Source organism: Chiloscyllium punctatum, chromosome 50, assembly GCF_047496795.1.
Source record: "Chiloscyllium punctatum isolate Juve2018m chromosome 50, sChiPun1.3, whole genome shotgun sequence".
Taxonomy (NCBI): domain Eukaryota; kingdom Metazoa; phylum Chordata; class Chondrichthyes; order Orectolobiformes; family Hemiscylliidae; genus Chiloscyllium; species Chiloscyllium punctatum.
In genome coordinates, this window is record NC_092788.1 from 34,652,404 (window position 1) to 34,680,385 (window position 27,982).

The window sequence follows — 27,982 nt, forward strand, 5'->3', positions numbered from 1 at the left end:
CACTGCCTCTCTCTACATGATTCGCCTGTTTCTCTGTGTGTTCTACTACGGGCACCGCCTCTCTCTACATTATTCACCTGTTTCTATGTGTTCTACTACAGACACTGCCTCTGTCTACAGGGTTTGCCTGTTTCTCTGTGTTCCACTCCAGGCACTGCCTCACTCTACATGGTTTGCCTGTTTCTATGTGTTCTACTACAGACACTGCCACTGTCTACATGGTACGCCTGTTTCTCTGTGTTCCACTACAGGCACTGCCTCTCTGTACATGTTTCACTTGTTTCTCTGTGTTCTACTATAGGCACTGCCTCTCTCTACAAGGTTGACCTGTTTCTCTGTGTTCTACTACAGGCACAGCCTCTCTCTGCATGGTTCACATGTTTCTCTGTGTTCTACTAACGACACTGCCTCTCTCTGCATGGTCTTCCTGTTTTCTCTGTGTTTTACTACAGGCACTGCCTCTTTCTACGTTGTTCGCCTGTTTCTCTGTGTCCTACTTCAGGCACTGCCTCCCTCTACATGATTCGCCTGTTTCTCTGCGTGTTCTACTACAGGCACTGCCTCTCTCTACATGGTTTGCCTGTTTCTCTGTGTTCTACTGCAGGCACGGCCTCGCTCTACATGGTTCGCCTGTTTCTCTGTGTTCTACTACAGGCACTGCTTCTCTCTGCATGTATCACCTGTTTCTGTGTGTTCTTCTATAGGCACTGCCTCTATTTGCATGGTTCACCTGTTTTTCTGTGTGTTGTACTACAGGCACTGCCTCTTTCTGCATGTGTCACCTGTTTCTCTGTGTTCTACTATAGGCGCTGCCTCTCTCTGCATGGTTCGCCTGTTTCTCTGTGTTCTACTACAGACTCTGCCTCCCTATACATTGTTTGCCTGATTCTCTGGTTCTACTACAGGCACTGCCTCTCTCTACATGGTTCACCTGTTTTTCTGTGTGTTGTACTACAGGCACTGCCTCTTTCTGCATGTGTCACCTGTTTCTCTGTGTTCTACTTCAGGCACTGCCTCTCTCTACATGTTTCACCTGTTTCTCTGTGTTCCACTACAGGCACTGCCTCTCTCTGCATTTTCGCCTGTTTCTCTGTGTTCTACGTCAGGCACTGCCTCTCTCTTAAGGTTCACCTGCTTTTCTGAGTGTTTTGCTACAGACACTGCCTCTCTCTGCATGGTTCACCTGTTTCTCTGAGTTCTACTTCAGGTACTGCCTCTCTCTACATGTTTCACCTGTTTCTCTGTGTTCCACTACAGGCACTGCCTCTCTCTACATTGTTTGCCTGATTCTCTGTTTCTACTACAGGCAATGCCTCTCTCTGCATGGTTCACCTGCTATTCTGAGTGTTATACTGCCGATACTGCCTCTCTCCACATGGTTCGCCTGTTTCTCTGTGTTCTACTACACACTCTGCCTCCCTCTACATTGTTAGCCTGATTCTCTGTTTCTACTACAGGCAATGCCTCTCTCTGCATGGTTCACCTGCTATTCTGAGTGTTCTACTACAGGCACTGCCTCTCTCTGCATGGTTTGCCTGTTTCTCTGTGTTCTGCAACAGACACTGCCTCTCTCTATACAGTTTGCCCGTTTCTCTGTGTTCTACTACAGGCACTGCCTCTCTCTACATTGTTCACATGTTTCTCTGTGTTCTACTTCAGGCACTGCCTCTCTCTACATGTTTCACCAGTTTCTCTGTGTTCTACTGCAGACACTGCCTCCCTCTACATTGTTTGCCTGATTCTCTGGTTCTACTACAGGCACTGCCTCTCTCTTCATGTTCGCCTGTTTCTCTGTGTTCTGCTATAGGCACTGCCTCTCTCTGCATTGTTCGCCTGTTTCTCTGAGTTCTAGTACAGGCACTGCCTCTCTCTGCATGGTTCATCTGTTTCTCTGAGTTCTAGTACAGGCACTGCGTTTGTGTACATGTTTCACCTGTTTCTCGGTGTTCTACTTCAGGCACTGCCTCTCTCCACATGGTTCGCATGTTTCTCTGTGTTCTAATATAGGCACTGCCTCTCTCTACATTGTTCGCCTTTTTCTCTGTGTTGTACTTCAGGCACTGCCTCTCTGCATGGTTCACCTGCTTTTCTGAGTGTTTTACTACAGGCACGGCCTCTCTCTGCATGGTTCGCCTGTTTCTCTCAGTTCTACCTCAGGCACTGCCTCTCTCTACATGTTTCACCAGTTTCTCGGTGTTCCACTACAGGCACTGCCTCTCTCTGCATTGTTCGCCTGTTTCTCTGTGTTCTACTTCAGGCACTGCCTCTCTCTGCATGGTTGACCTGTTTCTCTGAGTTCTCGTACAGGCACTGCCTCTCTCTACATGTTTCACCTGTTTCTCTGTGTGCTACTTCAGGCACTGCCTCTCTCTGCATGTTTCACCAGGTTCTCTGTGTACTACTGCAAATACTGCCTCTCTCTACATTGTTCGCCTGTTTCTCTGTGTTCTACCTCAGGCACTGCCTCTCTGCATGGTTCACCTGCTTGTCTGAGTGTTGTACTACAGGCACTGCCTCTCTGTGCATGGTTCGCCTGTTTCTCTGAGTTCTAGTACAGGCACTGCCTCTCTCTACATGTTTCACCAGTTTCTCGGTGTTCCACAACAGGCACTGCCTCTCTCTGCATTGTTGGCCTGTTTCTCTATGTTCTACTTCAGGCACTGCCTCTCTCTGCATGGTTCACCTGTTTCTCTGAGTTCTCGTACAGGCACTGCCTCTCTCTACATGTTTCACCTGTTTCTCTGTGTTCCACTTCAGGCACTGCCTCCCTCTACATTGTTTGCCTGTTTCTCTGTGTTCTACTCCAGGCACTGCCTCTCTCTGCATGGTTCGCCTCTTTCTCTGTGTTCTACTACAGACCCTGCCTCCCTCTACATTGTTTGCCTGTTTCTCTGATTCTACTACAGGCAATGCCTCTCTCTGCATGGTTCGCCTGTTTCTCTATGTTCTATGACAGGCACTGCCTCTCTCTGCATGGTTCGCCTGTTTCTCTGTGTTCTGCAACAGACACTGCCTCTCTCTACACAGTTTGCCCGTTTCTCTGTGTTCTCCTACAGGCACTGCCTCTCTCTGCATGCTTTGCCTGTTTCTCTGTGTTCTACTACAGGCAATGCCTCTCTCTACATTGTTCACATGTTTCTCTGTGTTCTACTTCAGGCACTGCCTCTCTCTACATGTTTCACCAGTTTCTCTGTGTTCTACTGCAGACACTGCCTCCCTCTACATTGTTTGCCTCATTCTCTGGTTCTACTACAGGCACTGCCTCTCTCTTCATGTTCGCCTGTTTCTCTGTGTTCTGCTATAGGCACTGCCTCTCTCTACATTGTTCGCCTGTTTCTCTGAGTTCTAGTACAGGCACTGCCTCTCTCTGCATGGTTCATCTGTTTCTCTGAGTTCTAGTACAGGCACTGCGTTTGTGTACATGTTTCACCTGTTTCTCGGTGTTCTACTTCAGGCACTGCCTCTCTCCACATGGTTCGCATGTTTCTCTGTGTTCTAATATAGGCACTGCCTCTCTCTACAATGTTCGCCTTTTTCTCTGTGTTGTACTTCAGGCACTGCCTCTCTGCATGGTTCACCTGCTTTTCTGAGTGTTTTACTACAGGCACGGCCTCTCTCTGCATGGTTCGCCTGTTTCTCTCAGTTCTACCTCAGGCACTGCCTCTCTCTACATGTTTCACCAGTTTCTCGGTGTTCCACTACAGGCACTGCCTCTCTCTGCATTGTTCGCCTGTTTCTCTGTGTTCTACTTCAGGCACTGCCTCTCTCTGCATGGTTGACCTGTTTCTCTGAGTTCTCGTACAGGCACTGCCTCTCTCTACATGTTTCACCTGTTTCTCTGTGTGCTACTTCAGGCACTGCCTCTCTCTGCATGTTTCACCAGGTTCTCTGTGTACTACTGCAAATACTGCCTCTCTCTACATTGTTCGCCTGTTTCTCTGTGTTCTACTTCAGGCACTGCCTCTCTGCATGGTTCACCTGCTTGTCTGAGTGTTGTACTACAGGCACTGCCTCTCTGTGCATGGTTCGCCTGTTTCTCTGAGTTCTAGTACAGGCACTGCCTCTCTCTACATGTTTCACCAGTTTCTCGGTGTTCCACGACAGGCACTGCCTCTCTCTGCATTGTTGGCCTGTTTCTCTATGTTCTACTTCAGGCACTGCCTCTCTCTGCATGGTTCACCTGTTTCTCTGAGTTCTCGTACAGGCACTGCCTCTCTCTACATGTTTCACCTGTTTCTCTGTGTTCCACTACAGGCACTGCCTCCCTCTACATTGTTTGCCTGTTTCTCTGGTTCTACTCCAGGCACTGCCTCTCTCTGCATGGTTCGCCTCTTTCTCTGTGTTCTACTACAGACCCTGCCTCCCTCTACATTGTTTGCCTGTTTCTCTGATTCTACTACAGGCAATGCCTCTCTCTGCATGGTTCGCCTGTTTCTCTATGTTCTATGACAGGCACTGCCTCTCTCTGCATGGTTCGCCTGTTTCTCTGTGTTCTGCAACAGACACTGCCTCTCTCTACACAGTTTGCCCGTTTCTCTGTGTTCTCCTACAGGCACTGCCTCTCTCTGCATGCTTTGCCTGTTTCTCTGTGTTCTACTACAGGCAATGCCTCTCTCTACATTGTTCACCTGTTTCTACGTGTCCTACTACAGGCACTGCCTCTCTCTACATGATTCGCCTGTTTCTCTGTGTGTTCTACCACAGGCACCACCTCTCTCTACATTGATCACCTGTTTCTATGTGTTCTACTACAGACACTGCCTCTCTCTACATTGTTCGCCTGTTTCTCTGTGTTCCACTACAGGCACTGCCTCTCTCTACAGGGTTCGCCTGTTTCTCTGTGTTCCAATACAGGCACTGCCTCACTCTACATGGTTTGCCTGTTTCTATGTGTTCTACTACAGACACTGCCTCTGACTACATGGTCCGCCTGTTTCTCTGTCTTCCACTACAGGCACTGCCTCTCTCTACATGTTTCACTTGTTTCTCTGTGTTCTACTGTAGGCACTGCCTCTCTCTACAAGGTTTGCCTGTTTCTCTGTGTTCTACTACAGGGACTGCCTCTCTCTGCATGGTTCACCTGTTTCTCTGTGTTCTACTAAAGGCACTGCCTCTCTCTACATGGTTTGCCTGTTTCGCTGTGTTCTACTACAGGCACGGCCTCTCTCTACATGGTTTGCCCGTTTCTCTGTGTTCCACTACAGGCACTGCCTGTATTTGCATGGTTCACCTGTTTTTCTGCGTGTTGTACGACCGTCACTGCCTCTTTCTGCATGGTTCACCTGTTTCTCTGTGTTCTACTACAGACTCTGCCTCCCTGTACATTGTTTGCCTGATTCTCTGGTTCTACTACAGGCACTGCCTCTCTCTGCATGTTCGCCTGTTTCTCTGTGTTCTGCGATAGGCACTGCCTCTCTCTGCATGGTTCATCTGCTTTCCTTCGTGTTTTACTACAGGCACTGCCTCTCTCTGCATTGATTACCTGTTTCTATGTTTTCTACTTCAGGCACTGCCTCTCTCTACATGTTTCACCTGTTTCTCTGTGTTCCACTACAGGCACTGCCTCTCTCTACATTGTTTGCCTGATTCTCTTGTTCTACCTCAGTCAATGCATCTCTCTGCATGGTTCGACTGTTTCTCTGAGTTCTACTTCAGGCACTGCCTCTCTCTACATTGTTCGCCTGTTTCTCTGTGTTCTAATATAGGCAGTGCCTCTCTCTGCATGGTTTGCCTGTTTCTCTGTGTTCTACTGCAGACTCTGCCTCCCTCTACATTGTTTGCCTGATTCCCTGGTTCTACTACAGGCACTGCCTCTCTCTTCATGTCCGACTTTTCCTCTGTGTTCTGCTATAGGCACTGCCTCTCTCTGCAATGTTCGCCTGTTTCTCTGAGTTCTAGTACAGGCACTGCCTCTCTCTACATGTTTCACCAGTTTCTCGGCGTTCCACTACAGGCACTGCCTCTCTCTGCATGGTTCGCCTGTTTCTCTGTGTTCTACTTCAGGCACTGCCTCTTTCTACATGTTTCACCAGTTTCTCTGTGTTCCACTACAGGCACTGCCTCTCTCTACATTGTTTGCCTGATTCTCTGGTTCTACTACAGGCAATGCCTCTCTCAGCATGGTTCACCTGATATTCTGAGTGTTCTACTCCAGGCACTGCCTCTCTCTGCATGGTTTGCCTGTTTCTCTGTGTTCTACACAGACACTGCCTCTCTCTACACAGTTTGCCCATTTCTCTGTGTTCTACTGCAGGCACTGACCCTCTCTACATTGTTCACCTGTTTCTATGTGTCCTACTACAGGCACTGCCTCTCTCTACATAATTCGCCTGTTTCTCTGTGTGTTCTACTACAGGCACCGCCTCTCTCTACATTGTTCACCTGTTTCCATGTGTTCTACTACAGACACCGCCTCTCTCTACAGGGTTCGCCTGTTTCTCTGTGTTCCACTACAGGCGCTGCCTCACTCTGCATGGTTTGCCTGTTTCTATGTGTTCTACTACAGACACTGCCTCTCTCTACATGGTCCGCCTGTTTCCCTGGGTTCCACTACAGGCACTGCCTCTCTCTACATGTTTCACTTGTTTCTCCGTGTTCTACTATAGGCACTGCCTCTCTCTGCATGGTTCACCTGTTTCTCTGTGTTCTACTAACGATACTGCCTCTCTCGACATAGTTTGCCCGTTTCTCTGTGTGCTACTACAGTCACTGCCTCTCCCTGCATGGTTTGCCTGTTTTCTCTGTGTTCTACTACATGCACTGCCTCTTTCTACAATGTTCGCCTGTTTCTATGTGTTCTACTACGGACACTGCCTCCCTCTACATGATTAGCCTGTTTCTCTGTGTGTTCTACTACAGGCACCACCTCTCTCTACATGGTTTGCCTGTTTCGCTGTGTTCTACTACAGGCACTGCCTCTCTCTACATGGTTCGTCTGTTTCTCTGTGTTCTACTACAGGCACTGCTTCTCTCTGCATGTATCACCTGTTTCTATGTGTTCTACTATAGGCACTGCCTCTATTTGCATGGTTCACCTGTTTTTCTGTGTGTTGTACTACAGGCACTGCCTCTTTCTGCATGTTTCACTTGTTTCTCTGTGTTCTACTATAGGCACTGCCTCTCTCTGCATGCTTTGCCCAATTCTCTGTGTTCTAATACAGGCAGTGCCTCTCTCTGCATGGTTCACCTGTTTCTCTGTGTTATACTATAGACTCTGCCTCCCTCTACATTGTTTGCCTGATTCACTGGTTCTACCACAGGCACTGCCTCTCTCTGCATGGTTTGCCTGTTTTCTCTGTGTTCTACTACAGGCACGGCCTCTCTCTACATGGTTTGCCTGTTTCTCTGTGTTCTGCTACAGGCACGGCCTCTCTCTACATGGTTCGCCTGTTTCTCTGTGTTCTACTACAGGCACTGCCTCTCTCTACATGGTTTGCCTGTTTCTCTGTGTTCTACTACAGGCACGGCCTCTCTCTACATGGTTCACCTGTTTCTCTGTGTTCCACTACAGGCACTGCCTCTCTCTACGTGTTTCACTTGTTTCTCTGTGTTCTACTACAGGCACTGCCTCTCTCTACATAATTCGCCTGTTTCTCTGTGTGTTCGACTACAGGCACCGCCTCTCTCTACATTGTTCACCTGTTTCTATGTGTTCTACTACAGGCACTGCCTACCTCTACATGATTGTCCTGTTTCTCTGTGTGTTCCACTACAGGCACTGCCTCTCTCTACATGGTTTGCCTGTTTCTCTGTGTTCTACCACAGGCACTGCCTCTCTCTGCATGGTTTGCCTGTTTTCTCTGTGTTCTACTACAGGCACGGCCTCTCTCTACATGGTTTGCCTGTTTCTCTGTGTTCTGCTACAGGCACGGCCTCTCTCTACATGTTTCGCCTGTTTCTCTGTGTTCTACTACAGGCACTGCCTCTCTCTACATGGTTTGCCTGTTTCTCTGTGGTCTACTACAGGCACGGCCTCTCTCTACATGGTTCACCTGTTTCTCTGTGTTCCACTACAGGCACTGCCTCTCTCTACGTGTTTCACTTGTTTCTCTGTGTTCTAGTACAGGCACTGCCTCTCTCTACATAATTCGCCTGTTTCTCTGTGTGTTCTACTACAGGCACCGCCTCTCTCTACATTGTTCACCTGTTTCTATGTTTCTACTACAGGCACTGCCTACCCCTACATGATTCTCCTGTTTCTCTGTGTGTTCTACTACAGGCACTGCCTACCTCTACATGATTCTCCTGTTTCTCTGTGTGTTCTACTACAGGCACTACCTCTCTCTACATGGTTTGCTTGTTTCTCTGTGTTCTACTACAGGCACTGCCTCTCTCTGCATGGTTTGCCTGTTTTCTCTGTGTTCTGCTACAGGCACGGCCTCTCTCTACATGGTTTGCCTGTTTCTCTGTGTTCTGCTACAGGCACGGCCTCTCTCTACATGGTTCGCCTGTTTCTCTGTGTTGTACTACAGGCACGGCCTCTCTCTACATGGTTTGCCTGTTTCTCTGTGTTCTACTACCGGCACTGCCTCTCTCTACATGGGTTGCCTGTTTCTCTGTGTTCCACTACAGGCACTGCCTCTCTCTACATGTTTCACTTGTTTCTCTGTGTTCTACTACAGGCACTGTCTCTCTCTACATTGTTCGCCTGTTTCTATGTGTCCTACTAAAGGCACTGCCTCTCTCTACATAATTCGCCTGTTTCTCTGTGTGTTCTACTGCAGGCACCGCCTCTCTCTACATTGTTCACCTGTTTCTATGTGTTCTACTACAGGCACTGCCTACCTCTACATGATTCTCCTGTTTCTCTGTGTGTTCCACTACAGGCACTGCCTACCTCTACATGATTCTCCTGTTTCTCTGTGTGTTCTACTACAGGCGCTGCCTCTCTCTACATGGTTTGCCTGTTTCTCTGTGTTCTACTACAGGCACTGCCTCTCTCTGCATGGTTTGCCTGTTTTCTCTGTGCTCTACTACAGGCACGGCCTCTCTCTACATGGTTTGCCTGTTTCTCTGTGTTCTGCTACTGGCACGGCCTCTCTCTACATGGTTCGTCTGTTTCTCTGTGTTCTACTACAGGCACTGCCTCTCTCTACATTGTTTGCCCGTTTCTCTGTGTTCTACTGCAGGCACTGCCTCTCTCTGCATGGTTTGCCTGTTTTCTCTGTGTTCAACTACAGGCACTGCCTCTCTCTGCATGGTTTGCCTGTTTCTCTGTGTTCTACACAGACACTGCCTCGCTCTACACAGTTTGCCCATTTCTCTGTGTTCTTCTACAGGCACTGCCTCTCTGCGCATGTTTTGCCTGTTTCTATGTGTCCTACGAAAGGCACTGCCTCTCTATACATAATTCGCCTGTTTCTCTGTGTGTTCCACTACAGGCACCGCCTCTCTCTACATTGTTCACCTGTTTCTATGTGTTCTACTACAGGCACTGCCTCCCTCTACATCATTCGCCTGTTTCTCTGTGTGTTCTACTACAGGCACAGCCTCTCTCTACATGGTTTGCCTGTTTCGCTGTGTTCTACTACAGGCACGGCCTCCCTCTACATGGTTCGCCTGTTTCTCTGTGTTCTACTACAGGCACTGCTTCTCTCTGCATGTATCACCTGTTTCTATATGTTCTACTACAGGGACTGCCTCTATTTGCATGGTTCACCTGTTTTTCTGTGTTCTACTATAGGCACTGCCACTCTCTGCATGGCTTGCCCGTTTCTCTGTGTTCTAATATAGGCAGTGCCTCTCTCTGCATGGTTCGCCTGTTTACTGTGTTCTACGACAGACTCTGCCTCCCTCTACATTGTTTGTCTGATTCTCTGGTTCTACTACAGGCACTGCCTCTCTCTACATGTTTCACCAGTTTCTCTGTGTTCCACTACAGGCATTGCCTCTCTCTGCATGGTTTGTATGTTTCTCTATGTTCTACTTCAGGCATTACCTCTTTCTACATTGTTCACCTGTTTCTCTGTGTTCTACTAACGACTCTGCCTCTCTCTACATAGTATGCCCGTTTCTCTGTGTTCTCCTAACGACACTGCCTCTCTCTACATAGTTTGCCCGTTTCTCTGTGTTCTACTACAGGCACTGCCTCTCTCTGCATGGTTTCCCTATTTTCTCTGTGTTCTACTAGAGGCACTGCCTCTTTCTACATTGTTCGCCTGTTTCTATGTGTTCTACTACAGGCACTGCCTCTCTCTACATGGTTTGCCTGTTTCTCTGTGTTCTGCTACAGGCACGGCCTCTCTCTACATGGTTCGCCTGTTTCTCTGTGTTCTACTACAGGCACTGACTCGTTCTACATTGTTCGCCTGTTTCTATGCGTTCTACTACAGGCACTGCCTCCCTCTACATGATTCGTCTGTTTCTCTGCGTGTTCTACTACAGACACTGCCTCTCTCTACATGGTTCTCCTGTATCTCTGTGTTCCACTACAGGCACTGCCTCACTCTACATGGTTTGCCTGTTTCGATGTGTTCTACTACAGACACTGCCTCACTCTACATGGTTCACCTGTTTCTCTGTGTTCCACTACAGGCACTGCCTCTCTCTACATGTTTCACTTGTTTCTCTGTGTTCTACTATACGCACTGCCTCTCTCTTCAAGGTTTGCCTGTTTCTCTGTGTTCTACCACAGACACTGCTTCTCTCTGCATGTATCACCTGTTTCTATGTGTTCTACTACAGGGACTGCCTCTATTTGCATGGTTCACCTGTTTTTCTGTGTGTTGTACGACATGCAATGCCTCTTTCTGCATGTTTCACCTGTTTCTCTGTGTTCTACTATAGGCACTGCCCCTCTCTGCATGGTTTTCCCGTTTCTCTGTGATCTAATAAAGGCAATGCCTCTCTCTGCATGGTTTGCCTGTTTTCTCTGTGTTCTACTACAGGCACGGCCTCGCTCTACATGGTTCGCCTGTTTCTCTGTGTTCTACTACAGGCACTGCCTCTCTCTGCATGGTTTGACTGTTTTCTCTGTGTTCTACTACAGGCACTGACTCGTTCTACATTGTTAACCTGTTTCTATGTGTTCTACTACAGGCACTGACTCTCTCTACATGGTTTGCCTGTTTCTCTGTGTTCTGCAACAGGCACGGCCTCTCTCTACATGTTTCACCTGTTTCTCTGGTTCTACTACAGGCAATGCCTCTCTCTGCATGGTTCGCCTGTTTCTCTATGTTCTATGACAGGCACTGCCTCTCTCTGCATGGTTTGCCTGTTTTCTCTGTGTTCTACTACAGGCACGGCCTCTCTCTACATGGCTTGCCTGTTTCTCTGTGTTCTGCTACAGGCACGGCCTCTCTCTACATGGTTCGCCTGTTTCTCTGTGTTCTACTACAGGCACTGCCTCTCTCTACATGGTTTGCCTGTTTCTCTGTGTTCTACCACAGACACTGCCTCTCTCTGCATGGTTCACCTGTTTCTCTGTGTTCTACTAATGACACTGCCTCTCTCTACATAGTTTGCCCGTTTCTCTGTGTTCTACTGCAGGCACTGCCTCTCTCTGCATGGTTTGCCTGTTTTCTCTGTGTTCTACTACAGGCACTGCCTCTCTCTACATGGTTTGCCTGTTTCTCTGTGTTCTGCTACAGGCACGGACTCTCTCTACATGGTTTGCCTGTTTCTCTGTGTTCTACTACAGGCACTACATCTCTCTGCATGGTTTGCCTGTTTCTCTGTGTTCTACACAGACACTGCCTCGCTCTACACAGTTTGCCCATTTCTCTGTGTTCTACTACAGGCACTGCCTCTCTGCGCATGGTTTGCCTGTTTCTATGTGTCCTACGAAAGGCACTGCCTCTCTATACATAATTCGCCTGTTTCTCTGTGTGTTCCACTACAGGCACCGCCTCTCTCTACATTGTTCACCTGTTTCTATGTGTTCTACTACAGGCACTGCCTCCCTCTACATGATTCGCCTGTTTCTCTGTGTGTTCTACTACAGGCACTGCCTCTCTCTACATGGTTTGCCTGTTTCGCTGTGTTCTACTACAGGCACGGCCTCCCTCTACATGGTTCGCCTGTTTCTCTGTGTTCTACTACAGGGACTGCTTCTCTCTGCATGTATCACCTGTTTCTATGTGTTCTACTACAGGGACTGCCTCTATTTGCATGGTTCACCTGTTTTTCTGTGTGTTGTATAAAAGGCACTGCCTCTTTCTACATAGTTTGCCCGTTTCTCTGTGTTCTACTACAGGCACTGCCTCTCTCTGCATGGTTTGACTGTTTTCTCTGTGTTCTACTACAGGCACTGACTCGTTCTACATTGTTAACCTGTTTCTATGTGTTCTACTACAGGCACTGCCTCTCTCTACATGGTTTGCCTGTTTCTCTGTGTTCTGCAACAGGCACGGCCTCTCTCTACATGTTTCACCTGTTTCTCTGGTTCTACTACAGGCAATGCCTCTCTCTGCATGGTTCGCCTGTTTCTCTATGTTCTATGACAGGTACTGCCTCTCTCTGCATGGTTTGCCTGTTTTCTCTGTGTTCTACTACAGGCACGGCCTCTCTCTACATGGCTTGCCTGTTTCTCTGTGTTCTACTAATGACACTGCCTCTCTCTACATAGTTTGCCCGTTTCTCTGTGTTCTACTGCAGGCACTGCCTCTCTCTGCATGGTTTGCCTGTTTTCTCTGTGTTCTACTACAGGCACTGCCTCTCTCTACATGGTTTGCCTGTTTCTCTGTGTTCTGCTACAGGCACGGACTCTCTCTACATGGTTTGCCTGTTTCTCTGTGTTCTACTACAGGCACTACCTCTCTCTGCATGGTTTGCCTGTTTCTCTGTGTTCTACACAGACACTGCCTCGCTCTACACAGTTTGCCCATTTCTCTGTGTTCTACTACAGGCACTGCCTCTCTGCGCATGGTTTGCCTGTTTCTATGTGTCCTACGAAAGGCACTGCCTCTCTATACATAATTCGCCTGTTTCTCTGTGTGTTCCACTGCAGGCACCGCCTCTCTCTACATTGTTCACCTGTTTCTATGTGTTCTACTACAGGCACTGCCTCCCTCTACATGATTCGCCTGTTTCTCTGTGTGTTCTACTACAGGCACTGCCTCTCTCTACATGGTTTGCCTGTTTCGCTGTGTTCTACTACAGGCACGGCCTCCCTCTACATGGTTCGCCTGTTTCTATGTGTTCTACTACAGGGACTGCCTCTATTTGCATGGTTCACCTGTTTTTCTGTGTGTTGTACTAAAGGCACTGCCTCTTTCTGCATGTTTCACCTGTTTCTCTGTGTTCTACTATAGGCACTGCCTCTCTCTGCATGGTTTGCCCGTTTCTCTGTGTTCTAATATAGGCAGTGCCTCTCTCTGCATGGTTCGCCTGTTTACTGTGTTCTACGACAGACTCTGCCTCCCTCTACATTGTTTGTCTGATTCTCTGGTTCTACTACAGGCACTGCCTCTCTCTACATGTATCACCAGTTTCTCTGTGTTCCACTACAGGCACTGCCTCTCTCTGCATGGTTCGCCTGTTTCTCTGTGTTCTACTTCAGGCATTACCTCTCTCTACATGTTTCACCTGTTTCTCTGTGTTCGACTACAGGCACTGCCTCTCTCTACATGGTTCACCTGTTTCTCTGTGTTCTACTAACGACTCTGCCTCTCTCTACATAGTTTGCCCGTTTCTCTGTGTTCTCCTAACGACACTGCCTCTCTCTACATAGTTTGCCCGTTTCTCTGTGTTCTACTACAGGCACTGCCTCACTCTGCATGGTTTCCCTGTTTTCCCTGTTTTCTACTAGAGGCACTGTCTCTCTCTACATGGTTTGCCTGTTTCTCTGTGTTCTGCTACAGGCACGGCCTCTCTCTACATGGTTCGCCTGTTTCTCTGTGTTCTACTACAGGCACTGACTCGTTCTACATTGTTCGCCTGTTTCTATGCGTTCTACTACAGGCACTGCCTCCCTCTACATGATTCGTCTGTTTCTCTGCGTGTTCTACTACAGGCACTGCCTCTCTCTACATGGTTCTCCTGTATCTCTGTGTTCTACTACAGACACTGCCTCTCTCTACATGGTTCACCTGTTTCTCTGTGTTCCACTACAGGCACTGCCTCTCTCTACATGTTTCACTTGTTTCTCTGTGTTCTACTATACGCACTGCCTCTCTCTTCAAGGTTTGCCTGTTTCTCTGTGTTCTACCACAGACACTGCCTCTCTCTGCATGGTTCACCTGTTTCTCTGTGTTCTACTACAGGCGCTGTCTCTCTCTGCATGGTTCACCTGTTTTTCCTGTGGTTTACTACAGTCACTGCCTCACTCTGCATGGTGTGCCAGTTTTCTCTGTTTTATACTGCATGCACCGTCTCTCTCTATAATGTTCGCCTGTTCCTCTGTGTTCTACTATAGGCGCTGCCTCGCTCTGCGTGGTTCGCCTGTTTTCTCTGTGTTCTGCTACAGGCACTGCATCGCTCTGCACGGTTCAGCTGTTTTCTCTGTGTTCTACTACAGGCACTGCCTCTGTCTGCACAGTTTGACCGTTTCTCTGTGTTCTACTACAGGCACTGCCTCTCTGCGCATGGTTTGACTGTTTCCTCTGTGTTCTACTACAGGCACTGACTCGTTCTGCATTGTTCACCTGCATGCACCGTCTCTCTCTATAATGTTCGCCTGTTCCTCTGTGTTCTACTATAGGCGCTGCCTCGCTCTGCGTGGTTCGCCTGTTTTCTCTGTGTTCTGCTACAGGCACTGCCTCTCTCTGCATGGTTCGCCTGTTTCTCTATGTTCTATGACAGGCACTGCCTCTCTTTGCATGGTTTGCCTGTTTTCTCTGTGTTCTACTAATGACACTGCCTCTCTCTACATAGTTTGCCCGTTTCTCTGTGTTCTACTGCAGGCACTGCCTCTCTCTGCATGGTTTGCCTGTTTTCTCTGTGTTCTACTACAGGCACTGCCTCTCTCTACATGGTTTGCCTGTTTCTCTGTGTTCTGCTACAGGCACGGACTCTCTCTACATGGTTTGCCTGTTTCTCTGTGTTCTACTACAGGCACTACCTCTCTCTGCATGGTTTGCCTGTTTCTCTGTGTTCTACACAGACACTGCCTCGCTCTACACAGTTTGCCCATTTCTCTGTGTTCTACTGCAGGCACTGCCTCTCTGCGCATGGTTTTCCTGTTTCTATGTGTTCTACTACAGGCACTACCTCTCTCTGCATGGTTTGCCTGTTTCTCTGTGTTCTACACAGACACTGCCTCGCTCTACACAGTTTGCCCATTTCTCTGTGTTCTACTACAGGCACTGCCTCTCTGCGCATGGTTTGCCTGTTTCTATGTGTCCTACGAAAGGCACTGCCTCTCTATACATAATTCGCCTGTTTCTCTGTGTGTTCCACTACAGGCACCGCCTCTCTCTACATTGTTCACCTGTTTCTATGTGTTCTACTACAGGCACTGCCTCCCTCTACATGATTCGCCTGTTTCTCTGTGTGTTCTACTACAGGCACTGCCTCTCTCTACATGGTTTGCCTGTTTCGCTGTGTTCTACTACAGGCACGGCCTCCCTCTACATGGTTCGCCTGTTTCTCTGTGTTCTACTACAGGGACTGCTTCTCTCTGCATGTATCACCTGTTTCTATGTGTTCTACTACAGGGACTGCCTCTATTTGCATGGTTCACCTGTTTTTCTGTGTGTTGTACGACAGGCAATGCCTCTTTCTGCATGTTTCACCTGTTTCTCTGTGTTCTACTGTAGGCACTGCCCCTCTCTGCATGGTTTGCCCGTTTCTCTGTGATCTAATAAAGGCAATGCCTCTCTCTGCATGGTTTGCCTGTTTTCTCTGTGTTCTACTACAGGCACGGCCTCGCTCTACATGGTTCGCCTGTTTCTCTGTGTTCTACTACAGGCACTGCCTCTCTCTGCATGGTTTGACTGTTTTCTCTGTGTTCTACTACAGGCACTGACTCGTTCTACATTGTTAACCTGTTTCTATGTGTTCTACTACAGGCACTGCCTCTCTCTACATGGTTTGCCTGTTTCTCTGTTTTCTGCAACAGGCACGGCCTCTCTCTACATGTTTCACCTGTTTCTCTGGTTCTACTACAGGCAATGCCTCTCTCTGCATGGTTCGCCTGTTTCTCTATGTTCTATGACAGGCACTGCCTCTCTCTGCATGGTTTGCCTGTTTTCTCTGTGTTCTACTACAGGCACGGCCTCTCTCTACATGGCTTGCCTGTTTCTCTGTGTTCTGCTACAGGCACGGCCTCTCTCTACATGGTTCGCCTGTTTCTCTGTGTTCTACTACAGGCACTGCCTCTCTCTACATGGTTTGCCTGTTTCTCTGTGTTCTACCACAGACACTGCCTCTCTCTGCATGGTTCACCTGTTTCTCTGTGTTCTACTAATGACACTGCCTTTCTCTACATAGTTTGCCCGTTTCTCTGTGTTCTACTGCAGGCACTGCCTCTCTCTGCATGGTTTGCCTGTTTTCTCTGTGTTCTACTACAGGCACTGACTCTCTCTACATGGTTTGCCTGTTTCTCTGTGTTCTACTACAGGCACTGACTCTCTCTACATGGTTTGCCTGTTTCTCTGTGTTCTGCTACAGGCACGGACTCTCTCTACATGGTTTGCCTGTTTCTCTGTGTTCTACTACAGGCACTACCTCTCTCTGCATGGTTTGCCTGTTTCTCTGTGTTCTACACAGACACTGCCTCGCTCTACACAGTTTGCCCATTTCTCTGAGTTCTACTACAGGCACTGCCTCTCTGCGCATGGTTTGCCTGTTTCTATGTGTCCTACGAAAGGCACTGCCTCTCTATACATAATTCGCCTGTTTCCCTGTGTGTTCCACTGCAGGCACCGCCTCTCTCTACATTGTTCACCTGTTTCTATGTGTTCTACTACAGGCACTGCCTCCCTCTACATGATTCGCCTGTTTCTCTGTGTGTTCTACTCCAGGCACTGCCTCTCTCTACATGGTTTGCCTGTTTCGCTGTGTTCTACTACAGGCACGGCCTCCCTCTACATGGTTCGCCTGTTTCTCTGTGTTCTACTACAGGGACTGCTTCTCTCTGCATGTATCACCTGTTTCTATGTGTTCTACTACAGGGACTGCCTCTATTTGCATGGTTCACCTGTTTTTCTGTGTGTTGTACTAAAGGCACTGCCTCTTTCTACATAGTTTGCCCGTTTCTCTGTGTTCTACTACAGGCACTGCCTCTCTCTGCATGGTTTGACTGTTTTCTCTGTGTTCTACTACAGGCACTGACTCGTTCTACATTGTTAACCTGTTTCTATGTGTTCTACTACAGGCACTGCCTCTCTCTACATGGTTTGCCTGTTTCTCTGTGTTCTGCAACAGGCACGGCCTCTCTCTACATGTTTCACCTGTTTCTCTGGTTCTACTACAGGCAATGCCTCTCTCTGCATGGTTCGCCTGTTTCTCTATGTTCTATGACAGGCACTGCCTCTCTCTGCATGGTTTGCCTGTTTTCTCTGTGTTCTACTACAGGCACGGCCTCTCTCTACATGGCTTGCCTGTTTCTCTGTGTTCTACTAATGACACTGCCTCTCTCTACATAGTTTGCCCGTTTCTCTGTGTTCTACTGCAGGCACTGCCTCTCTCTGCATGGTTTGCCTGTTTTCTCTGTGTTCTACTACAGGCACTGCCTCTCTCTACATGGTTTGCCTGTTTCTCTGTGTTCTGCTACAGGCACGGACTCTCTCTACATGGTTTGCCTGTTTCTCTGTGTTCTACTACAGGCACTACCTCTCTCTGCATGGTTTGCCTGTTTCTCTGTGTTCTACACAGACACTGCCTCGCTCTACACAGTTTGCCCATTTCTCTGTGTTCTACTACAGGCACTGCCTCTCTGCGCATGGTTTGCCTGTTTCTATGTGTTCTACTACAGGCACTACCTCTCTCTGCATGGTTTGCCTGTTTCTCTGTGTTCTACACAGACACTGCCTCGCTCTACACAGTTTGCCCATTTCTCTGTGTTCTACTACAGGCACTGCCTCTCTGCGCATGGTTTGCCTGTTTCTATGTGTCCTACGAAAGGCACTGCCTCTCTATACATAATTCGCCTGTTTCTCTGTGTGTTCCACTACAGGCACCGCCTCTCTCTACATTGTTCACCTGTTTCTATGTGTTCTACTACAGGCAATGCCTCCCTCTACATGATTCGCCTGTTTCTCTGTGTGTTCTACTACAGGCACTGCCTCTCTCTACATGGTTTGCCTGTTTCGCTGTGTTCTACTACAGGCACGGCCTCCCTCTACATGGTTCGCCTGTTTCTCTGTGTTCTACTACAGGGACTGCTTCTCTCTGCATGTATTACCTGTTTCTATGTGTTCTACTACAGGGACTGCCTCTATTTGCATGGTTCACCTGTTTTTCTGTGTGTTGTACTAAAGGCACTGCCTCTTTCTACATAGTTTGCCCGTTTCTCTGTGTTCTACTACAGGCACTGCCTCTCTCTACATGGTTTGCCTGTTTCTCTGTTTTCTGCAACAGGCACGGCCTCTCTCTACATGTTTCACCTGTTTCTCTGGTTCTACTACAGGCAATGCCTCTCTCTGCATGGTTCGCCTGTTTCTCTATGTTCTATGACAGGCACTGCCTCTCTCTGCATGGTTTGCCTGTTTTCTCTGTGTTCTACTACAGGCACGGCCTCTCTCTACATGGCTTGCCTGTTTCTCTGTGTTCTGCTACAGGCACGGCCTCTCTCTACATGGTTCGCCTGTTTCTCTGTGTTCTACTACAGGCACTGCCTCTCTCTACATGGTTTGCCTGTTTCTCTGTGTTCTACCACAGACACTGCCTCTCTCTGCATGGTTCACCTGTTTCTCTGTGTTCTACTAATGACACTGCCTTTCTCTACATAGTTTGCCCGTTTCTCTGTGTTCTACTGCAGGCACTGCCTCTCTCTGCATGGTTTGCCTGTTTTCTCTGTGTTCTACTACAGGCACTGACTCTCTCTACATGGTTTGCCTGTTTCTCTGTGTTCTACTACAGGCACTGACTCTCTCTACATGGTTTGCCTGTTTCTCTGTGTTCTGCTACAGGCACGGACTCTCTCTACATGGTTTGCCTGTTTCTCTGTGTTCTACTACAGGCACTACCTCTCTCTGCATGGTTTGCCTGTTTCTCTGTGTTCTACACAGACACTGCCTCGCTCTACACAGTTTGCCCATTTCTCTGAGTTCTACTACAGGCACTGCCTCTCTGCGCATGGTTTGCCTGTTTCTATGTGTCCTACGAAAGGCACTGCCTCTCTATACATAATTCGCCTGTTTCCCTGTGTGTTCCACTGCAGGCACCGCCTCTCTCTACATTGTTCACCTGTTTCTATGTGTTCTACTACAGGCACTGCCTCCCTCTACATGATTCGCCTGTTTCTCTGTGTGTTCTACTCCAGGCACTGCCTCTCTCTACATGGTTTGCCTGTTTCGCTGTGTTCTACTACAGGCACGGCCTCCCTCTACATGGTTCGCCTGTTTCTCTGTGTTCTACTACAGGGACTGCTTCTCTCTGCATGTATCACCTGTTTCTATGTGTTCTACTACAGGGACTGCCTCTATTTGCATGGTTCACCTGTTTTTCTGTGTGTTGTACTAAAGGCACTGCCTCTTTCTACATAGTTTGCCCGTTTCTCTGTGTTCTACTACAGGCACTGCCTCTCTCTGCATGGTTTGACTGTTTTCTCTGTGTTCTACTACAGGCACTGACTCGTTCTACATTGTTAACCTGTTTCTATGTGTTCTACTACAGGCACTGCCTCTCTCTACATGGTTTGCCTGTTTCTCTGTGTTCTGCAACAGGCACGGCCTCTCTCTACATGTTTCACCTGTTTCTCTGGTTCTACTACAGGCAATGCCTCTCTCTGCATGGTTCGCCTGTTTCTCTATGTTCTATGACAGGCACTGCCTCTCTCTGCATGGTTTGCCTGTTTTCTCTGTGTTCTACTACAGGCACGGCCTCTCTCTACATGGCTTGCCTGTTTCTCTGTGTTCTACTAATGACACTGCCTCTCTCTACATAGTTTGCCCGTTTCTCTGTGTTCTACTGCAGGCACTGCCTCTCTCTGCATGGTTTGCCTGTTTTCTCTGTGTTCTACTACAGGCACTGCCTCTCTCTACATGGTTTGCCTGTTTCTCTGTGTTCTGCTACAGGCACGGACTCTCTCTACATGGTTTGCCTGTTTCTCTGTGTTCTACTACAGGCACTACCTCTCTCTGCATGGTTTGCCTGTTTCTCTGTGTTCTACACAGACACTGCCTCGCTCTACACAGTTTGCCCATTTCTCTGTGTTCTACTACAGGCACTGCCTCTCTGCGCATGGTTTGCCTGTTTCTATGTGTTCTACTACAGGCACTACCTCTCTCTGCATGGTTTGCCTGTTTCTCTGTGTTCTACACAGACACTGCCTCGCTCTACACAGTTTGCCCATTTCTCTGTGTTCTACTACAGGCACTGCCTCTCTGCGCATGGTTTGCCTGTTTCTATGTGTCCTACGAAAGGCACTGCCTCTCTATACATAATTCGCCTGTTTCTCTGTGTGTTCCACTACAGGCACCGCCTCTCTCTACATTGTTCACCTGTTTCTATGTGTTCTACTACAGGCAATGCCTCCCTCTACATGATTCGCCTGTTTCTCTGTGTGTTCTACTACAGGCACTGCCTCTCTCTACATGGTTTGCCTGTTTCGCTGTGTTCTACTACAGGCACGGCCTCCCTCTACATGGTTCGCCTGTTTCTCTGTGTTCTACTACAGGGACTGCTTCTCTCTGCATGTATCACCTGTTTCTATGTGTTCTACTACAGGGACTGCCTCTATTTGCATGGTTCACCTGTTTTTCTGTGTGTTGTACGAAAGGCACTGCCTCTTTCTACATAGTTTGCCCGTTTCTCTGTGTTCTACTACAGGCACTGCCTCTCTCTGCATGGTTTGACTGTTTTCTCTGTGTTCTACTACAGGCACTGACTCGTTCTACATTGTTAACCTGTTTCTATGTGTTCTACTACAGGCACTGCCTCTCTCTACATGGTTTGCCTGTTTCTCTGTTTTCTGCAACAGGCACGGCCTCTCTCTACGTGTTTCACCTGTTTCTCTGGTTCTACTACAGGCAATGCCTCTCTCTGCATGGTTCGCCTGTTTCTCTATGTTCTATGACAGGCACTGCCTCTCTCTGCATGGTTTGCCTGTTTTCTCTGTGTTCTACTACAGGCACGGCCTCTCTCTACATGGCTTGCCTGTTTCTCTGTGTTCTGCTACAGGCACGGCCTCTCTCTACATGGTTCGCCTGTTTCTCTGTGTTCTACTACAGGCACTGCCTCTCTCTACATGGTTTGCCTGTTTCTCTGTGTTCTACCACAGACACTGCCTCTCTCTACATGGTTCGCCTGTTTCTCTGTGTTCTACTACAGGCACTGCCTCTCTCTACATGGTTTGCCTGTTTCTCTGTGTTCTACCACAGACACTGCCTCTCTCTGCATGGTTCACCTGTTTCTCTGTGTTCTACTAATGACACTGCCTCTCTCTACATAGTTTGCCCGTTTCTCTGTGTTCTACTGCAGGCACTGCCTCTCTCTGCATGGTTTGCCTGTTTTCTCTGTGTTCTACTACAGGCACTGACTCTCTCTACATGGTTTGCCTGTTTCTCTGTGTTCTGCTACAGGCACGGACTCTCTCTACATGGTTTGCCTGTTTCTCTGTGTTCTACACAGACACTGCCTCGCTCTACACAGTTTGCCCATTTCTCTGTGTTCTACGACAGGCACTGCCTCTCTGCGCATGGTTTGCCTGTTTCTATGTGTCCTACGAAAGGCACTGCCTCTCTATACATAATTCGCCTGTTTCTCTGTGTGTTCCACTACAGGCACCGCCTCTCTCTACATTGTTCACCTGTTTCTATGTGTTCTACTACAGTCACGGCCTCCCTCTACATGGTTCGCCTGTTTCTCTGTGTTCTACTACAGGCACTGCTTCTCTCTGCATGTATCACCTGTTTCTATGTGTTCTACTACAGGGACTGCCTCTATTTGCATGGTTCACCTGTTTTTCTGTGTGTTGTACTAAAGGCACTGCCTCTTTCTGCATGTTTCACCTGTTTCTCTGTGTTCTACTATAGGCACTGCCACTCTCTGCATGGTTTGCCCGTTTCTCTGTGTTCTAATATAGGCAGTGCCTCTCTCTGCATGGTTCGCCTGTTTACTGTGTTCTACGACAGACTCTGCCTCCCTCTACATTGTTTGTCTGATTCTCTGGTTCCACTACAGGCACTGCCTCTCTCTACATGTTTCACCAGTTTCTCTGTGTTCCACTACAGGCACTGCCTCTCTCTGCATGGTTCGCCTGTTTCTCTGTGTTCTACTTCAGGCATTACCTCTCTCTACATGTTTCACCTGTTTCTCTGTGTTCGACTACAGGCACTGCCTCTCTCTACATGGTTCACCTGTTTCTCTGTGTTCTACTAACGACTCTGCCTCTCTCTACATAGTTTGCCCGTTTCTCTGTGTTCTCCTAACGACACTGCCTCTCTCTACATAGTTTGCCCGTTTCTCTGTGTTCTACTACAGGCACTGCCTCACTCTGCATGGTTTGCCTGTTTTCTCTGTGTTCTACTACAGGCACGGCCTCTCTCTACATGGCTTGCCTGTTTCTCTGTGTTCTGCTACAGGCACGGCCTCTCTCTACATGGTTCGCCTGTTTCTCTGTGTTCTACTACAGGCACTGCCTCTCTCTACATGGTTTGCCTGTTTATCTGTGTTCTACCACAGACACTGCCTCTCTCTGCATGGTTCACCTGTTTCTCTGTGTTCTACTAATGACACTGCCTCTCTCTACATAGTTTGCCCGTTTCTCTGTGTTCTACTGCAGGCACTGCCTCTCTCTGCATGGTTTGCCTGTTTTCTCTGTGTTCTACTACAGGCACTGCCTCTCTCTACATGGTTTGCCTGTTTCTCTGTGTTCTGCTACAGGCACGGACTCTCTCTACATGGTTTGCCTGTTTCTCTGTGTTCTACTACAGGCACTACCTCTCTCTGCATGGTTTGCCTGTTTCTCTGTGTTCTACACAGACACTGCCTCGCTCTACACAGTTTGCCCATTTCTCTGTGTTCTACTACAGGCACTGCCTCTCTGCGCATGGTTTGCCTGTTTCTATGTGTCCTACGAAAGGCACTGCCTCTCTATACATAATTCGCCTGTTTCTCTGTGTGTTCCACTACAGGCACCGCCTCTCTCTACATTGTTCACCTGTTTCTATGTGTTCTACTACAGGCACTGCCTCCCTCTACATGATTCGCCTGTTTCTCTGTGTGTTCTACTACAGGCACTGCCTCTCTCTACATGGTTTGCCTGTTTCGCTGTGTTCTACTACAGGCACGGCCTCCCTCTACATGGTTCGCCTGTTTCTCTGTGTTCTACTACAGGCACTGCTTCTCTCTGCATGTATCACCTGTTTCTATGTGTTCTACTACAGGGACTGCCTCTATTTGCATGGTTCACCTGTTTTTCTGTGTGTTGTACTAAAGGCACTGCCTCTTTCTACATAGTTTGCCCGTTTCTCTGTGTTCTACTACAGGCACTGCCTCTCTCTGCATGGTTTGACTGTTTTCTCTGTGTTCTACTACAGGCACTGACTCGTTCTACATTGTTAACCTGTTTCTATGTGTTCTACTACAGGCACTGCCTCTCTCTACATGGTTTGCCTGTTTCTCTGTGTTCTGCAACAGGCACGGCCTCTCTCTACATGTTTCACCTGTTTCTCTGGTTCTACTACAGGCAATGCCTCTCTCTGCATGGTTCGCCTGTTTCTCTATGTTCTATGACAGGCACTGCCTCTCTCTGCATGGTTTGCCTGTTTTCTCTGTGTTCTACTACAGGCACGGCCTCTCTCTACATGGCTTGCCTGTTTCTCTGTGTTCTACTAATGACACTGCCTCTCTCTACATAGTTTGCCCGTTTCTCTGTGTTCTACTGCAGGCACTGCCTCTCTCTGCATGGTTTGCCTGTTTTCTCTGTGTTCTACTACAGGCACTGCCTCTCTCTACATGGTTCGCCTGTTTCTCTGTGTTCTACTACTGGCACTGCTTCTCTCTGCATGTATCACCTGTTTCTATGTGTTCTACTACAGGGACTGCCTCTATTTGCATGGTTCACCTGTTTTTCTGTGTGTTGTACTAAAGGCACTGCCTCTTTCTGCATGTTTCACCTGTTTCTCTGTGTTCTACTATAGGCACTGCCTCTCTCTGCATGGTTTGCCCGTTTCTCTGTGTTCTAATATAGGCAGTGCCTCTCTCTGCATGGTTCACCTGTTTACTGTGTTCTACGACAGACTCTGCCTCCCTCTACATTGTTTGTCTGATTCTCTGGTTCTACTACAGGCACTGCCTCTCTCTACATGTTTCACCAGTTTCTCTGTGTTCCACTACAGGCACTGCCTCTCTCTGCATGGTTCGCCTGTTTCTCTGTGTTCTACTTCAGGCATTACCTCTCTCTACATGTTTCACCTGTTTCTCTGTGTTCGACTACAGGCACTGCCTCTCTCTACATGGTTCACCTGTTTCTCTGTTTTCTACTAACGACTCTGCCTCTCTCTACATAGTTTGCCCGTTTCTCTGTGTTCTCCTAACGACACTGCCTCTCTCTACATAGTTTGCCCGTTTCTCTGTGTTCTACTACAGGCACTGCCTCACTCTGCATGGTTTCCCTGTTTTCCCTGTGTTCTACTAGAGGCACTGCCTCTCTCTACATGGTTTGCCTGTTTCTCTGTGTTCTGCTACAGGCACGGCCTCTCTCTACATGGTTCGCCTGTTTCTCTGTGTTCTACTACAGGCACTGACTCGTTCTACATTGTTCGCCTGTTTCTATGCGTTCTACGACAGGCACTGCCTCCCTCTACATGATTCGTCTGTTTCTCTGCGTGTTCTACTACAGGCACTGCCTCTCTCTACATGGTTCTCCTGTATCTCTGTGTTCTACTACAGACACTGCCTCTCTCTACATGGTTCACCTGTTTCTCTGTGTTCCACTACAGGCACTGCCTCTCTCTACATGTTTCACTTGTTTCTCTGTGTTCTACTATACGCACTGCCTCTCTCTTCAAGGTTTGCCTGTTTCTCTGTGTTCTACCACAGACACTGCCTCTCTCTGCATGGTTCACCTGTTTCTCTGTGTTCTACTACAGGCGCTGTCTCTCTCTGCATGGTTCACCTGTTTTTCCTGTGGTTTACTACAGGCACTGCCTCACTCTGCATGGTGTGCCTGTTTTCTCTGTTTTATACTGCATGCACCGTCTCTCTCTATAATGTTCGCCTGTTCCTCTGTGTTCTACTATAGGCGCTGCCTCGCTCTGCGTGGTTCGCCTGTTTTCTCTGTGTTCTGCTACAGGCACTGCATCTCTCTGCATGGTTCACCTGTTTTCTCTGTGTTCTACTACAGGCACTGCCTCTGTCTGCACAGTTTGCCCGTTTCTCTGTGTTCTACTACAGGCACTGCCTCTCTGCGCATGGTTTGACTGTTTCCTCTGTGTTCTACTACAGGCACTGACTCGTTCTACATTGTTCACCTGTTTCTATGTGTTCTACTACAGGCACTGCCTCCCTCTACATGATTCGCCTGTTTCTCTGTGTGTTCTACTGCAGGCACTGCCTCTCTCTACATGGTTTGCCTGTTTTGCTGTGTTCTACTACAGGCACGGCCTCGCTCTACATGGTTCGCCTGTTTCTCTGTGTTCTACTACAGGCACTGCTTCTCTCTGCATGTATCACCTGTTTCTATGTGTTCTACTACAGGGACTGCCTCTATTTGCATGGTTCACCTGTTTTTCTGTGTGTTGTACGACAGGCAATGCCTCTTTCTGCATGTTTCACCTGTTTCTATGTGTTCTACTACAGGCACTGCCTCTCTCTACATGGTTTGCCTGTTTCTCTGTGTTCTGCAACAGGCACGGCCTCTCTCTACATGTTTCACCTGTTTCTCTGGTTCTACTACAGGCAATGCCTCTCTCTGCATGGTTCGCCTGTTTCTCTATGTTCTATGACAGGCACTGCCTCTCTCTGCATGGTTTGCCTGTTTTCTCTGTGTTCTACTACAGGCACGGCCTCTCTCTACATGGCTTGCCTGTTTCTCTGTGTTCTACTAATGACACGGCCTCTCTCTACATGGTTTGCCTGTTTCTCTGTGTTCTACTGCAGGCACTGCCTCTCTCTGCATGGTTTGCCTGTTTTCTCTGTGTTCTACTACAGGCACTGCCTCTCTCTACATGGTTTGCCTGTTTCTCTGTGTTCTGCTACAGGCACGGACTCTCTCTACATGGTTTGCCTGTTTCTCTGTGTTCTACTACAGGCACTACCTCTCTCTGCATGGTTTGCCTGTTTCTCTGTGTTCTACACAGACACTGCCTCGCTCTACACAGTTTGCCCATTTCTCTGTGTTCTACTGCAGGCACTGCCTCTCTGCGCATGGTTTGCCTGTTTCTATGTGTTCTACTACAGGCACTACCTCTCTCTGCATGGTTTGCCTGTTTCTCTGTGTTCTACACAGACACTGCCTCGCTCTACACAGTTTGCCCATTTCTCTGTGTTCTACTACAGGCACTGCCTCTCTGCGCATGGTTTGCCTGTTTCTATGTGTCCTACGAAAGGCACTGCCTCTCTATACATAATTCGCCTGTTTCTCTGTGTGTTCCACTACAGGCACCGCCTCTCTCTACATTGTTCACCTGTTTCTATGTGTTCTACTACAGGCACTGCCTCCCTCTACATGATTCGCCTGTTTCTCTGTGTGTTCTACTACAGGCACTGCCTCTCTCTACATGGTTTGCCTGTTTCGCTGTGTTCTACTACAGGCACGGCCTCCCTCTACATGGTTCGCCTGTTTCTCTGTGTTCTACTACAGGGACTGCTTCTCTCTGCATGTATCACCTGTTTCTATGTGTTCTACTACAGGGACTGCCTCTATTTGCATGGTTCACCTGTTTTTCTGTGTGTTGTACTAAAGGCACTGCCTCTTTCTACATAGTTTGCCCGTTTCTCTGTGTTCTACTACAGGCACTGCCTCTCTCTGCATGGTTTGACTGTTTTCTCTGTGTTCTACTACAGGCACTGACTCGTTCTACATTGTTAACCTGTTTCTATGTGTTCTACTACAGGCACTGCCTCTCTCTACATGGTTTGCCTGTTTCTCTGTTTTCTGCAACAGGCACGGCCTCTCTCTACATGTTTCACCTGTTTCTCTGGTTCTACTACAGGCAATGCCTCTCTCTGCATGGTTCGCCTGTTTCTCTATGTTCTATGACAGGCACTGCCTCTCTCTGCATGGTTTGCCTGTTTTCTCTGTGTTCTACTACAGGCACGGCCTCTCTCTACATGGCTTGCCTGTTTCTCTGTGTTCTGCTACAGGCACGGCCTCTCTCTACATGGTTCGCCTGTTTCTCTGTGTTCTACTACAGGCACTGCCTCTCTCTACATGGTTTGCCTGTTTCTCTGTGTTCTACCACAGACACTGCCTCTCTCTGCATGGTTCACCTGTTTCTCTGTGTTCTACTAATGACACTGCCTTTCTCTACATAGTTTGCCCGTTTCTCTGTGTTCTACTGCAGGCACTGCCTCTCTCTGCATGGTTTGCCTGTTTTCTCTGTGTTCTACTACAGGCACTGACTCTCTCTACATGGTTTGCCTGTTTCTCTGTGTTCTGCTACAGGCACGGACTCTCTCTGCATGGTTTGCCTGTTTCTCTGTGTTCTACTACAGGCACTGACTCTCTCTACATGGTTTGCCTGTTTCTCTGTGTTCTGCTACAGGCACGGACTCTCTCTACATGGTTTGCCTGTTTCTCTGTGTTCTACTACAGGCACTACATCTCTCTGCATGGTTTGCCTGTTTCTCTGTGTTCTACACAGACACTGCCTCGCTCTACACAGTTTGCCCATTTCTCTGTGTTCTACTACAGGCACTGCCTCTCTGCGCATGGTTTGCCTGTTTCTATGTGTCCTACGAAAGGCACTGCCTCTCTATACATAATTCGCCTGTT